Here is a 12,727-nt window from a genome sequence, read left to right as displayed (position 1 = left end):
TGTTGCTGGGTCTTCTTGTGGCATCTGGTCTCGTGGCATCAGGTCTTCTCATGAATGGGTCTTCTTGTGAATGGGTCTTCTTGTGGCTGGGTCTTCTGACTGGATCTTCTTGTGGCTGGATCATGTGACTGGATCATCTACTTGTGGCTGGGTCTTCTTGTGGTTGGGTCTTCTTGTGGCATCGGATCTTCTTTTGGATGGGTCATGTATAGAGTCCTGTGGCTGGGAATTTGTGTTGTGGCATCAGGTCTTCTTGTGGCATGGTGTCTTCTTATGACATTGAGTCTTTTTTTGTGCTGTATTCTTCTGGCTGGGTCTTCTATGTAGTCTTCTTGTGGCTGGCTCTTCTTGTGGTATTGGGTCTTCTGTTGGCTGGGTCTTCTTGTGGCATCAGCCCTTTTTGTTGTTGCTGGGTCCTCTTATGGCTTGGTCTTCTTGTAACTGTTTCTCTTGTGGCTGTGTGTCCTGCTTGTTGCATGGGGTCTTCTGCTTGCGGCATTGGGTCTTGTGTCAAATCTTCCTATGGCTGGGTCTTCTTGTGGCTAGGTCTTTTTGTAGCTTTTTGTTAATTACAAAAAGCTACAAAAAGACCTAGCCACAAGAAGACCCAGCCATAAGGGGTTAATTATTTGGAAAAAATGCGTGGGCTCCCGCGGCAAAATCGCAACCAGAGAGATAAAGCAGGTGAGTGAGGGCAGATTTTAATAGCCTTGAGAGAGACCATTGTTTTTGCCCCCCCCCCCCGGCTACAAAAATCTGCCCCCAGACACCCCAGAAAAGGCGCATCTATAAGATGCGCCTTTTCAGGCACTTATCCTCTCTTTTGCCATTGCCCCGTAGCGGTGGCTAATGGGTTAATATTAATGGCTTAATGTCATCTTGCAATTGGATTAAGCCAATTAATAATGGAGAGGTGTCAATTAGACACTTATCCATTATTGACCCTTGACTTTTAAACGGTTAAAAAACACAGACAATAATTAAAAATTATTTTAATGAAATAAAGACACCTAGTTTTTGACAAGATTTATTGCTCTGCTAATCCAAAAATAAACCATCGACCTGTAACAAAAATAAAGCAAAAAATCAACCAGGAGTCCTTGGCTGACCCGAGCTGAACTAATGAGCGTGGGAAAAAATTCAGAAACTTTCCCACGGTAATTAGTTCATCCCAGGGCAGCCAGGGAGGCTGCGCAGAGATTAAATAATTCATTCTGGCAGTGGTTTACATGGGGCTGGTCACATTAGCACCGATCCCTGTGTAAACCACATAACCCTTTCTGATGGATTGCAGCGGGGGACCTGACTGAGCAGCGGAGAGGTAAGGATATGGTTGATTTTTTGTTTTATTTTTGTTACAGGTCGATGGTTTATTTTTGGATTAGCATAGCAATAAGTTTTTGACAAGACTTATTGCTCTGCTAATCCAAAAATAAACCATCGACCTGTAACAAAAACTAGGTGTCTTTATTTCATTAAAATAATTTTTAATTAATGTCTGTGTGTTTTTTAACCGTTTAATAGTCTAGGGTTAATAATGGATAAGTGTCTAATTGACACCTCTCCATTATTAATCGGCTTAATGTCACCTTCCAGTTGCAAGATGACATTAACCCATTAATATTAATCCCTTTACTCCCAAGGGTGGTTTGCATTTTAATGCCCGGGCCAATTTTTACAATTCTGACCACTGTCTCTCTATGAGGTAATAACTCTGGAACGCTTCCATGGATTACGGTGATTCTGACATTGTTTTCTCGTGACAAATTGTACTTCATTTTAGTGGTAAAATTTCATTCATATAATTTATGTTTATTTGTGAAAAAAACGGAAATTTGACAAAAATTTTGAAAATTTTGTAATTTTCCAACTTTGAGAATTTTTATGCTCTTAAATCACAGAGATATGGCACTCAAAAAACTTAATAAGTAACATTTCCCACATGTTTACTTTACATCAGCACAATTTGGGAACCAAAATTTTTTTTGTTAGGAAGTTATAAGGGTTAAAAGTTGACCAGCGATTTCTCATTTTTACAACACCATTTTATTTTTAGGGACCACATCACATTTGAAGTCACTTTGAGGGGTCTATATGATAGAAAATACCCCAAAGTGACACCATTAAAAAAACTGCACCCCTCAAGGTGCTCAAAACCAGACTCAAGAAGTTTATTAACCCTTCAGGTGCTTCACAGGAATTTTTTGAATGTTTAAAAAAAAATGAAAAAATTTAACTTTTTTTCACAAAAAAATTAGTTCAGGTTCAATTTTTTTATTTTACCAAGGGTAACAGGAGAAATTGGACTGGAAAAGTTATTGTGCAATTTGTCCTGAGTACGCTGATACCTGATATGTGGGGGGGGAACCACTGTTTGGGCGCATGGCAGAGCTTGGAAGGGAAGGAGCGCCGTTTGACTTTTACACTGCAAAATTGGCTGGAATTCAGATCGGATGCCATGTCAAGTTTGGAGAGCTCCTCATATGCCTAAACAGTAGAAACCCCCCACAAGTGACCCTATTTTGGAAGCTAGACCCCCCCAAGGAACTTATCTAGATATGTGGTGAGCACTTTGAACCCCCAGGGCTTCACAGAAGTTTATAACGTACAGCCGTACAATTAAAAAATCATATTTTTTCCACAAAAAAGATCTTTTCACCCCTAATTTTTATTTTCCCAAGGGTAACAGGACACCAAAATTTTTTGTGCAATTTGTCCTGAGTACACTGATACCTCATGTGGGGTAAACCACTATTTGGGCGCATGACAGAGCTCGGAAGGGAAGCAGCGCCATTTGACTTTTTTGGCTGGAATTGAGATCGGACGCCATGTCGCGTTTGGAAAGCCCCTGATGTGCCAAAACAGTGGAAACCCCCCAATTCTAACTCCAACCCTAACCCCAACACACCCCTAACCATAGCCCTAACCCTAGCCCTAATGGGAAAATGGAAATAAATACTTTTTTTAAATTTTATTATTTTTCCTTTACTAAGGGGGTGATAACGGGAGGTTTGATTAACTATTTATAGCAGGTTTTTATATTTGGCAGCTGTCGCACGCTAAAAGACGCTTTTTATTGTAAAAATAGTTTACAGTTGTGGCCAAAAGTATTGACACCCCTGCAATTCTGTCAGATAATACTCAGTTTCTTCCTCAAAATGATCGCAAACACAAATTCTTTGGTATTATTATCTTCATTTAATTTGTCTTAAATGAAAAAACACAAAAGAGAATGAAGCAAAAAGCAAAACATTGATCATTTCACACAAAACTCCAAAAATCGGCCAGACAAAAGTATTGGCACCCTCAGCCTAATACTTGGTTGCACAACTTTTAGCCAAAATAACTGCGACCAACTGCTTCCGGTAACCATCAATGAGTTTCTTACAATGCTCTGCTGGAATTTTAGACCATTCTTCTTTGGCAAACTGCTCCAGGTCCCTGATATTAGAAGGGTGCCTTCTCCAAACTGCCATTTTTAGATCTCACCACAGGTGTTCTATGGGATTCAGGTCTGGACTCATTGCTGGCCACCTTAGAAGTCTCCAGTTCTTTCTCTCAAACCATTTTCTAGTGCTTTTTGAAGTATGTTTTGGGTCATTGTCCTGCTGGAAGACTCATGACCTCTGAGGGAGACCCAGCTTTCTCACACTGGGCCGTACATTATGCTGCAAAATTTGTTGGTAGTCTTCAGACTTCATAATGCCATGCACACGGTCAAGCAGTCCAGTGCCAGAGGCAGCAAAGCAACCCCAAAACATCAGGGAACCTCCGCCATGTTTGACTGTAGGGACCGTGTTTTTTTCTTTGAATGCCTTTTTTTCTCCTGTAAACTCTATGTTGATGCCTTTGCCCAAAAAGCTCTACTTTTGTCTCATCTGACCAGAGAACCTTCTTCCAAAACGCTTTAGGCTTTTTCAGGTAAGTTTAGGCAAACTCCAGCCTGGCTTTTTTATGTCTCGGGGTAAGAAGCGGGGTCTTCCTGAGTCTCCTACCATACAGTCCCTTTTCATTCAGACACCGACGGATAGTACGGGTTGACACTGTTGTACCCTCGGACTGCAGGGCAGCTTGAACTTGTTTGGATGTTAGTCGAGGTTCTTTATCCAACATCCGCACAATCTTGCGTTGAAATCTTTTGTCAATTTTTCTTTTCTGTCCACATCTAGGGAGGTTAGCCACAGTGCCATGGGCTTTAAACTTCTTGATGACACTGCGCACGGTAGACACAGGAACATTCAGGTCTTTGGAGATGGACTTGTAGCCTTGAGATTGCTCATGCTTCCTCACAATTTGGTTTTTCAAGTCCTCAGACAGTTCTTTGGTCTTCTTTCTTTTCTCCATGCTCAATGTGGTACACACAAAGACACAGGACAGAGGTTGAGTCAACTTTAATCCATGTCAACTGGCTGCAAGTGTGATTTAGTTATTGCCAACACCTGTTAGGTGCCACAGGTAAGTTACATGTGCTGTTAATTACACAAATTAGAGAAGCATCACATGATTTTTCGAACAGTGCCAATACTTTTGTCCACCCTCTTTTTTATGTTTGGTGTGGAATTATATCCAATTTGGCTTTAGGACAATTCTTTTTGTGTTTTTTCATTTAAGACAAATTAAATGAAGATAATAATACCAAAGAATTTGTGTTTGCAATCATTTTCAGGAAGAAACTGAGTATTACCTGACAAAATTGCAGGGGTGTCAATACTTTTGGCCACAACTGTATGTATTACCACATTTTGAGAGCTATAATTTTTCCATATTTTGACCCACCGAGTCATGCGAGGTCTTATTTTTTGCGGGACGAGTTGACGTTTTTATTGGTACTATTTTCGGGCACGTGACTTTTTTGATCGCTTTTTATTGGGATTTTTGGGACGCAGAGTGAACAAAAGCCAGCGTTTCATGAATTTCTTTTGGGGGGTGCATTTACACCGTTACGCGTGTGGTAAAATTGATAATGCGGTTTTATTCTTCGGGTCAGTACGGTTACAGAGATACCTCATTTATGTCTTTTTTTATGTTTTGGTGCTTTTATGCAATGAAAACAATTTTATATAAAAAATAATTATTTTTGCATGACGCTGATGACGCTGTGTGGCGGCTCGTTTTTTGCAGGACAAGATGACGTTTTCAGCAGTACCAAGGTTATTTATATCTGTCTTTTTGATCGCGCGTTATTGCACTTTTTGTTCGGCGGTATGATGATAAAGCATTATTTTTTGCTTCGTTTTTTATTTTTTAAGGGGTTCAATAAAAGCGTTAAATAGTGGGACAGTTTTATAGGGCGGGTCGTTACGGACGCGGCGATACCAAATATCTGTACTTTGATTGTTTTTTTATTTTCAAAAAATGAATCTATTAGGGCAGTGGTCCCCAACCTTTTTTGCACCAGGGACCGGTTTCAAGCAAGACCATTCTTCCATGGCCCGGCAGGGCGGGGATGGAGGTGTGGCAGGGGTGGGGCTTTGGTCATAAGGGGGCGGGGCTATGGACACAGTTGTAGTGTAGCAGTGCATACTTATAATTAAATAACATTTATAATGTGACTCAACTCACCATAGGTTTTGAATAAGTGCTCCATCACCCCCTTCTCCCCATCATTGCCTTCACCCCATCACTGCCATCTCTCCATCATTGCCTTCACCCCATCACTGCCATCTCTCCATCATTGCCTTCACCCCATCACTGCTGTCTCCCCATCATTGCCTTCACCCCATCACTGCTGTCTCCCCATCATTGCCTTCACCCCATCACTGCTGTCTCTCCATCATTGCCTTCACCCCATCACTGCCATCTCCCCATCATTGCATTCACCCCATCACTGCTGTCTCCCCATCATTGCCTTCACCCCATCACTGCCGTCTCTCCATCATTGCCTTCACCCCATCACTCCCTTCTCCCCATCATTGCTTTCACCCCATCACTCCCTTCTCCCCATCATTGCCTTCACCCCATCACTGCCGTCTCTCCATCATTGCCTTCACCCCATCACTCCCCTCTCCCCATCATTGCCTTCACCCCATCACTCCCTTCTCCCCATCATTGCCTTCACCCCATCACTCCCTTCTCCCCATCACTGCCTTCACCCCATCACTCCCCTCTCCCCATCATTGCCTTCACCCCATCACTCCCTTCTCCCCATCATTGCCTTCACCCCATCACTCCCTTCTCCCCATCACTGCCTTCACCCCATCACTCCCCTCTCCCCATCATTGCCTTCACCCCATCACTCCCTTCTCCCTATCATTGCCTTCACCCCATCACTCCCCTCTCCCCATCATTGCCTTCACCCCATCACTCCCCTCATGGCCTTCTCCTCATGTCCCCATCTCCTCCAGGGCCAGGCTACACAAACACAGACCAACACACACACAGACATACATGTACACACATTATACACACACACACAGACAGACATACATATACACACAGACACCACCTCTCTCCTCTCACCTGCCCGCCGCCCGCGCTTCCTCGCTCTGACACAGCAGCGGCCGCGCTCTCCTCTCTGTGTCAGTCAGAGACAGGAAGCGCGGGCCGCGGGCAGGAAGCTGGACGCAGTGGACGGGTCCTTGCAGCTCCGCTCCTGCTATTCCCTCTTGCAGGCAGCGGAGCTGCTTGATCGCTCCCTGCCCGCCGCTAAGAACTGCTGCGCGCCGCCCCTGCCCCCGCTATGCCACTGACCGCCCCTGGCTCACCTTGTGTCCGCGGACCGGCAAGGGCACTGCAGCGGCCCGGTGCTGGGCCGCGGACCGGCGGTTGGGGACCCCTGTATTAGGGAATTTTTTTTTTTTATTTATTTAGCGATTTTTTTTTATAAATTATTTTTGCACTTTTTTTTTTAACTTTATTACATTGTCCCAGGGGGGACATCACAGTCATGTGACAGATCGCTGATCTGTCACATCACAGATCGCTGTGACAGATCAGCGATCTGTCACAGGCGCTGCACAGGCTTCCTCTTGACTGCGCTCTGCAGGCAGTGAGGAAGCCGGCTCCCTGCAGGCCCCCGAAGGTCCCCGCCGCCATATTGGATCCGGGGACCTGCAGGGAAGGAAGCCCCCAGAGCAGCGCAGCACATCGCGCTGATGCGGGGTCTCGGAAGCACGGAGGGAGCTCCCGCCCTGTCCGCTTCTCTCCTATGCCGCCTGTACACTGCGATCATGTTTGATCGCAGTGTACCGGGGGTTAATGTGTCGGTGTGCCGGTGTCAGCTGTGATAATCAGCTGGCACCCGGCTGTGATCAGCGGCGCTCCCCCCCCGTGAGCGCCGCTGATTGCCCTAGACGTACTATTCCGTCCTTGGGACTTAGGTCTCAGGTCACATGGACGGAATAGTACGTCTAATGTAGGAAAGGGGTTAACCCATTAGCTACCGCTACAGGGCAATGGGAATAGAGAAGATAAGTGCCAGAAAAGGCGCAGATGCGCCTTTTCTGGGTGTCTGGGGGCAGATTTTTGTAGCCGGGGGGGGCAAAAACAATGGTCTCTCTGAAGGCTATTAAAATCTGCCCTCACTCACCTGCTTTACCTCTCTGGTTGCGACTTTGCCACGGGAGCCCACGCATTTTTTTCCAAATAATCAACCCCTTAATTTAACATCTAGACGTCCCAAATATTACTCACAAATCCTACTTTAATTATTAGTCAGGGACATATAAAAAAATACATTAAATGAAATGGTTTACTGTATGTAAACCATGTGTCATTTCAAGTCGGTTTTGGGAATGATTTTACATAAGTCGGCAATTGAATTAGCAGCTATTCTGCTATGTAGAACTCTATGAAATGTAAATATATATTATTTATATATATATATATTTATATATGTATGTGCCTCCATGACATGACTATATATATATATATATATATACACTCACTGGCCACTTTATTAGGTACACCTGTCCAACTGTGTGTTAAGACTTAATTTCTAATCAGCCAATCACATGGCGGCAACTCAGTGCATTTAGGCATGTAGACATGGTCAAGACAATCTCCTGCAGTTCAAACCGAGCATCAGTATGGGGAAGAAAGGTGATTTGAGTGCCTTTGAACGTGGCAAGATTGTTGGTGCCAGAAGGGCTGGTCTGAGTATTTCAGAAACTGCTGATCTACTGGGATTTTCACGCACAACCATCTCTAGGGTTTACAGAGAATGGTCCGAAAAAGAAAAAAAATCCAGTGAGCGGCAGTTCTGTGGCCGGAAATGCCTTGTTGATGCCAGAGGTCAGAGGAGAATGGGCATACTGGTTCGAGCTGATAGAAAGGCAACAGTGACTCAAATTGCCACCCGTTACAACCAAGGTAGGCAGAAGAGCATCTCTGAACGCACAGTGCGTCGAACTTTGAGGCAGATGGGCTACAGCAGCAGAAGACCACACTGGGTACCACTCCTCTCAGCTAAGAACAGGCATCTGATGGCTACTTTCAGCAGGATAATGCGCCATGTCATAAAGCTCGAATCATCTCAGATTGGTTTCTTGAACATGACAATGAGTTCACTGTACTCAAATGGCCTCCTCAGTCACCAGATCTCAATCCAATAGAGCATCTTTGGGATGTGGTGGAACGGGAGATTCGTATCAGGGATGTGCAGCCGACAAATCCGCGCCAACTGTGTGATGCCATCATGTCAATATGGTCCAAAATCTCTGAGGAATGCTTCCAGCACCTTGTTGAATCTCTGCCACGAAGAATTGAGGCAGTTCTGAAGGCAAAAGGGGGTCCAACCCGTTACTAGCATGGTGTACCTAATAAAGTGGCCAGTGAGTGTATATATATATATATGCATTCTATTTGTATATATCTATTCTTTCGTTTGGGTTTTAACCTGTCTTGGGGATCCATTATATGTCCATTTTGCAACCCTGCGGGAAAAAAACGGTATACGAATCACATACTTACGGATGCTTACATGGGCAAAATACGCGGACTGACCCTGACAACGGATCACATACGGGTCACTATTTAGAGGCCATTTCTGCGTATTACGGCCGTAAAATACGGACCGTATTTTTATACGTTGCGTGTGACTCCAGCCTAAGGATGGTGTTAAATTGTGTGATTTTTGGTGAATTTTTTTCCTCTAGCCTTCTGTGGGGAGCCTAAAAAATGTATTGTAAGAAAACATGTTTAAGTAGGACGTAGCTAAACTAGAAAGGGTGCAGAGAAGACCAACCAAGATTAGTAAGGGAATGAATGGACTGCAATATCAAGATAGGTTATCAAACTTGGGGTTATTAAGAATGGAAAATGGAAGGCATAGGTGTAACGGGGTCTACCAAGCTGGAGTACCTCTTTCAGTACCACCCCGTGTTTTCGGAGGTCCACTCTGCGTTGGCTGGAGTCTGAATGAATGACGCTGGCTGGAATTCCTTGGTTACATGGACGCATATAAAAGATCACTGCTTCTCCACGTATTTCCAGTCTGACAACACTTTACTCACAGGACACAGAATATATCACACAGATAAGGAGAGCAGGCCAATAGAAAAGCGGCAGGCCAGACATGCATTACAAAAGCCGCAGGTGGCCGGAGCCTGCCGATGTTTACTGTGGGAATTACAAAGGTGGGGGGAGGGCGGACAAAAGTAGAATATCGTGTCCCCTCTGCCCAGGGGCGCAGCCTGTGGGCTGATGCATTAGGGACATGCATATAACTACACAACATATTCTGGGTGCTGAGTGGTTCTGTAGCACGTAACAATAGGGGTAATCTTATTAGCAGGGGTGTAATGATGGCAGTCTCAGAGGTCGTGACTGCTACCGGGCCTGTGGTGGTGAGGGGCCCACTGATGCCAGCAGAAACTTTAATACAGTTGATGTGTATTATGGTGCACAGACCAGTCGGGTCCGAGTGCGGCAATCCAGGCTGATGGTCAGTCAGAGGCCAGCAGCTGATGTCGGCGTGCACGTGACTGGGGACGTATGGCAGTGACTTCATGCGCACCTGTTGCTGATACGCTGACGTCAACTGCCGACTTCAAAAGTGGACTCCACAGTGGGTGAGCAGAGGGAAGGTGAGCATAATTACTTTTATTTTTAAATCAGTGAGTACAGAGTGACCATAATTAGAGATGAGCAAACTTGTTTGGAAAATGCTCACCAAAATTGCTCGCCAATCACAAATACGGCACAAAAGTTGCACATTCGGATTCCCGAGCATTTTTCTCGAATTCAGCAAAATTCGGTAAAAGTTCGGAAAATGATAGAGTTTGCACTAATGCTTCTGTTAGGACTTTGACTAGGGTAGTGGTACTGTATGATGAGCGGGTGGGGACATGTTTGATGAGGGGAAGGGGTGGGGAGAGGTCAGAGGAGTGGCGGACTGTTTTTTTTTTTTTAATTTTATTAACTTAATGTGTGGCGATTCCAGCAGCCAATCGGAGCACAGAAACCATCCACAACGTCCAGACACAATAGCTTGTGTCATTGGTCATCGAAATCACATGTTCTTTCCATATAAAAGTGGACGTGTGGCTTTGGCACCATTTTGTGAGTGTAACAGCGTAGTAAAGCTGTTGCTGCTGTGGTGCAACCACAAGTCGCCTTGTCAGCATATAAATCCATAGTACTGCTGATTCTGTAGTACAGCGAGTCACCACTTCAGCATATAAATCCTTTGTGGTAATTGTGTGTCCAGCCACCAGTCTCCATTTCAGCATATCAATCCTTTGTGCTATTTGTGTGGTCCTACCACCAGTCCACATTTCAGCATATCAATCCTTTGTTCAAGTTGTGTGGTCCAGCCACCAGTCCACATTTCAGCATATTAATCCATTGTGCAAATTGTGTGGTCCAGCCACCAGTCCACATTTCAGCATAAAAATCTTTTGTGCTAATTGTGTGGTCCAGCTACACTATCTCCGCAAATAAATTTTGATAATTTAGTGTCAGTTTTGTGCTTAGGTTTGTCAAACAGCTGGTTAAAAGAGGGGAAGGATACATCAAACATGAGTGGGAAAAAGCGAGGTCGTGGTTGAAGGGGAATAGGCGTGGTGTTCGAGGAGTACGTGAGGTAGGTAATAATGTTACTGAACAAACATTGGCTCATCCTATCCAAAGATTTTAGTGGTGCGTGCCAATCATTTTTTGAAATGTGGAGACTCCAAGTTGGCTCTCCATCTGGTGGGTTGCCTGTAGTGGATGGGGTCTCAGAGCCCTCTTATACTGTATCTGCTTTGGGGAAATTGATGCCACTTTAGTAATGTGTGTCCTGTTTGCCTTTTGTACTGCTGAATCACACTGTTGACTCATGTGCAGCCTGTGATCTATTAGTATATGCAAGTTTTTTTTACACATGCTGTTTCTTCTAATCCTGTCATTCTGTAGATGTAATTTTAGTTTTTCTTGCCCAAATGAAGAATCTTGCATTTCTCCCAGCTAAATGCCATTCTATTAGTCGCTGCCCATTGTTCAAGCTTATCTAGTTTCTTCTGAATCCTTTCACTCTCTCCACTAGTATAAGCTATCCTTTGTAGCTTTGCATTGTCTACAAATTTGATTAGCTTGCCTTCAGTTCCCTTACAAGGGACAGAGCCTTGTTTTTCCCCACTTGAAACATTCTTCTAACTGGATGTGCAACCAATTTTACCACTCTTTGAGTACTATCACTGAGCCAGTTATGAATTTACCTAACCCTAGCCTTGTCAATCCCATATTTGGTATTTTTTTTTAATAAAGATAGTATGAGATACTTTATTAAATGCATTCCTGAAGTTGAGATATACTATATCTACTGCATTTCCCTGATCCATCCAGTCAGTGATTCCTCCACAGAAGGAAATTAGTCTGGCTTGTCTTGTTTGCTACAAACCCATGCTGGCTCTGGTTAATTACTGTATTCTTATCCAAGTACTTAAATACACGCTGTTTAATAATTTGTTCAAAGATCTTTCCTGGTATAGAATTAAGGCTCACTGGCCTGTAATTTACTGGCTCCGTATTCTTTTTATTTTTTGAAGATAGGGACAACATTTGCCCTTCTCCCATCTTCTGAGACTTTTCCTGTTCTCCAGGAATTTTTAAAAATTCTGGCTAATGGTTCTGCAATTTCCTCTGCTATCTCTTTCAGTACCCTAGGATGTAATTCATCTAAACCAGGAGATTTAAAGTCATTTAACTTAGCTAAGTATTCCCTCACCATCTCTCTATTTATAGATAGTGTGGATTATTTTGTTCCTTCGATAGCACAGTAAGGCTATGTGCACACGGTGCAGATTCTGCTGTTGAATTTTCTGTGCAGATTTGGCTAAATCTGCAGGTAAAATGACTTGCGTTTTACCTGCAGTTTTAGTGCAGTTTTAGGCCCTGTACACACGGTGCGGATTCTGCCGCAGATCGGCAGCGGTTTTGCTGCTGCGGATCTGCAGCAGAACTGCAGGTGATGTACAGTACCATTAAACACTATGAAGAAAAAAGCGCTGTGCACATGCTGCGTATTTTTCAGCGCGGTTTTCGTGCGGAAAAAAAAAAGCAGCATGTGACTTCTTTTGTGCGGTTCTCCTGCAGTTTTCCACCTACTCCACTATAGGAATCCGCAGGTGGAAAACCACAGTGGAAAACCGCACAAAAACCGCAAGAAAACTGCAAAAAAGCAGGAAGAACTCTGCAGGAAAATTGCAGGTCATTTGACCTGCGGATTTCGTGAATTCTGCGCAGAAAATGCATGCACAGAATACGCACCGTGTGCACATAGCCTTAGGCTATGTGCACATGCTGT

The 12,727-nt window shown here is 44.1% G+C and overlaps 1 protein-coding gene across 5 annotated transcripts in view; it reads right to left on the bottom strand.

The window, feature by feature from the left end:
- The window catches only part of PEX11A (peroxisomal biogenesis factor 11 alpha), a 246,973-nt gene that overhangs the window by 212,484 nt on the left and 21,762 nt on the right, over positions 1-12,727 (bottom strand). The window lies entirely within an intron of this gene.

This window comes from Dendrobates tinctorius, unplaced genomic scaffold, assembly GCF_039654945.1.
Source record: "Dendrobates tinctorius isolate UK_male_01 unplaced genomic scaffold, ASM3965494v1 ptg000022l, whole genome shotgun sequence".
In the NCBI taxonomy this organism is placed as follows: Eukaryota; Metazoa; Chordata; class Amphibia; order Anura; family Dendrobatidae; genus Dendrobates; species Dendrobates tinctorius.
Note: the sequence above shows the minus strand (reverse complement) of the source record. Positions and strands in the feature narration are given on the sequence as shown.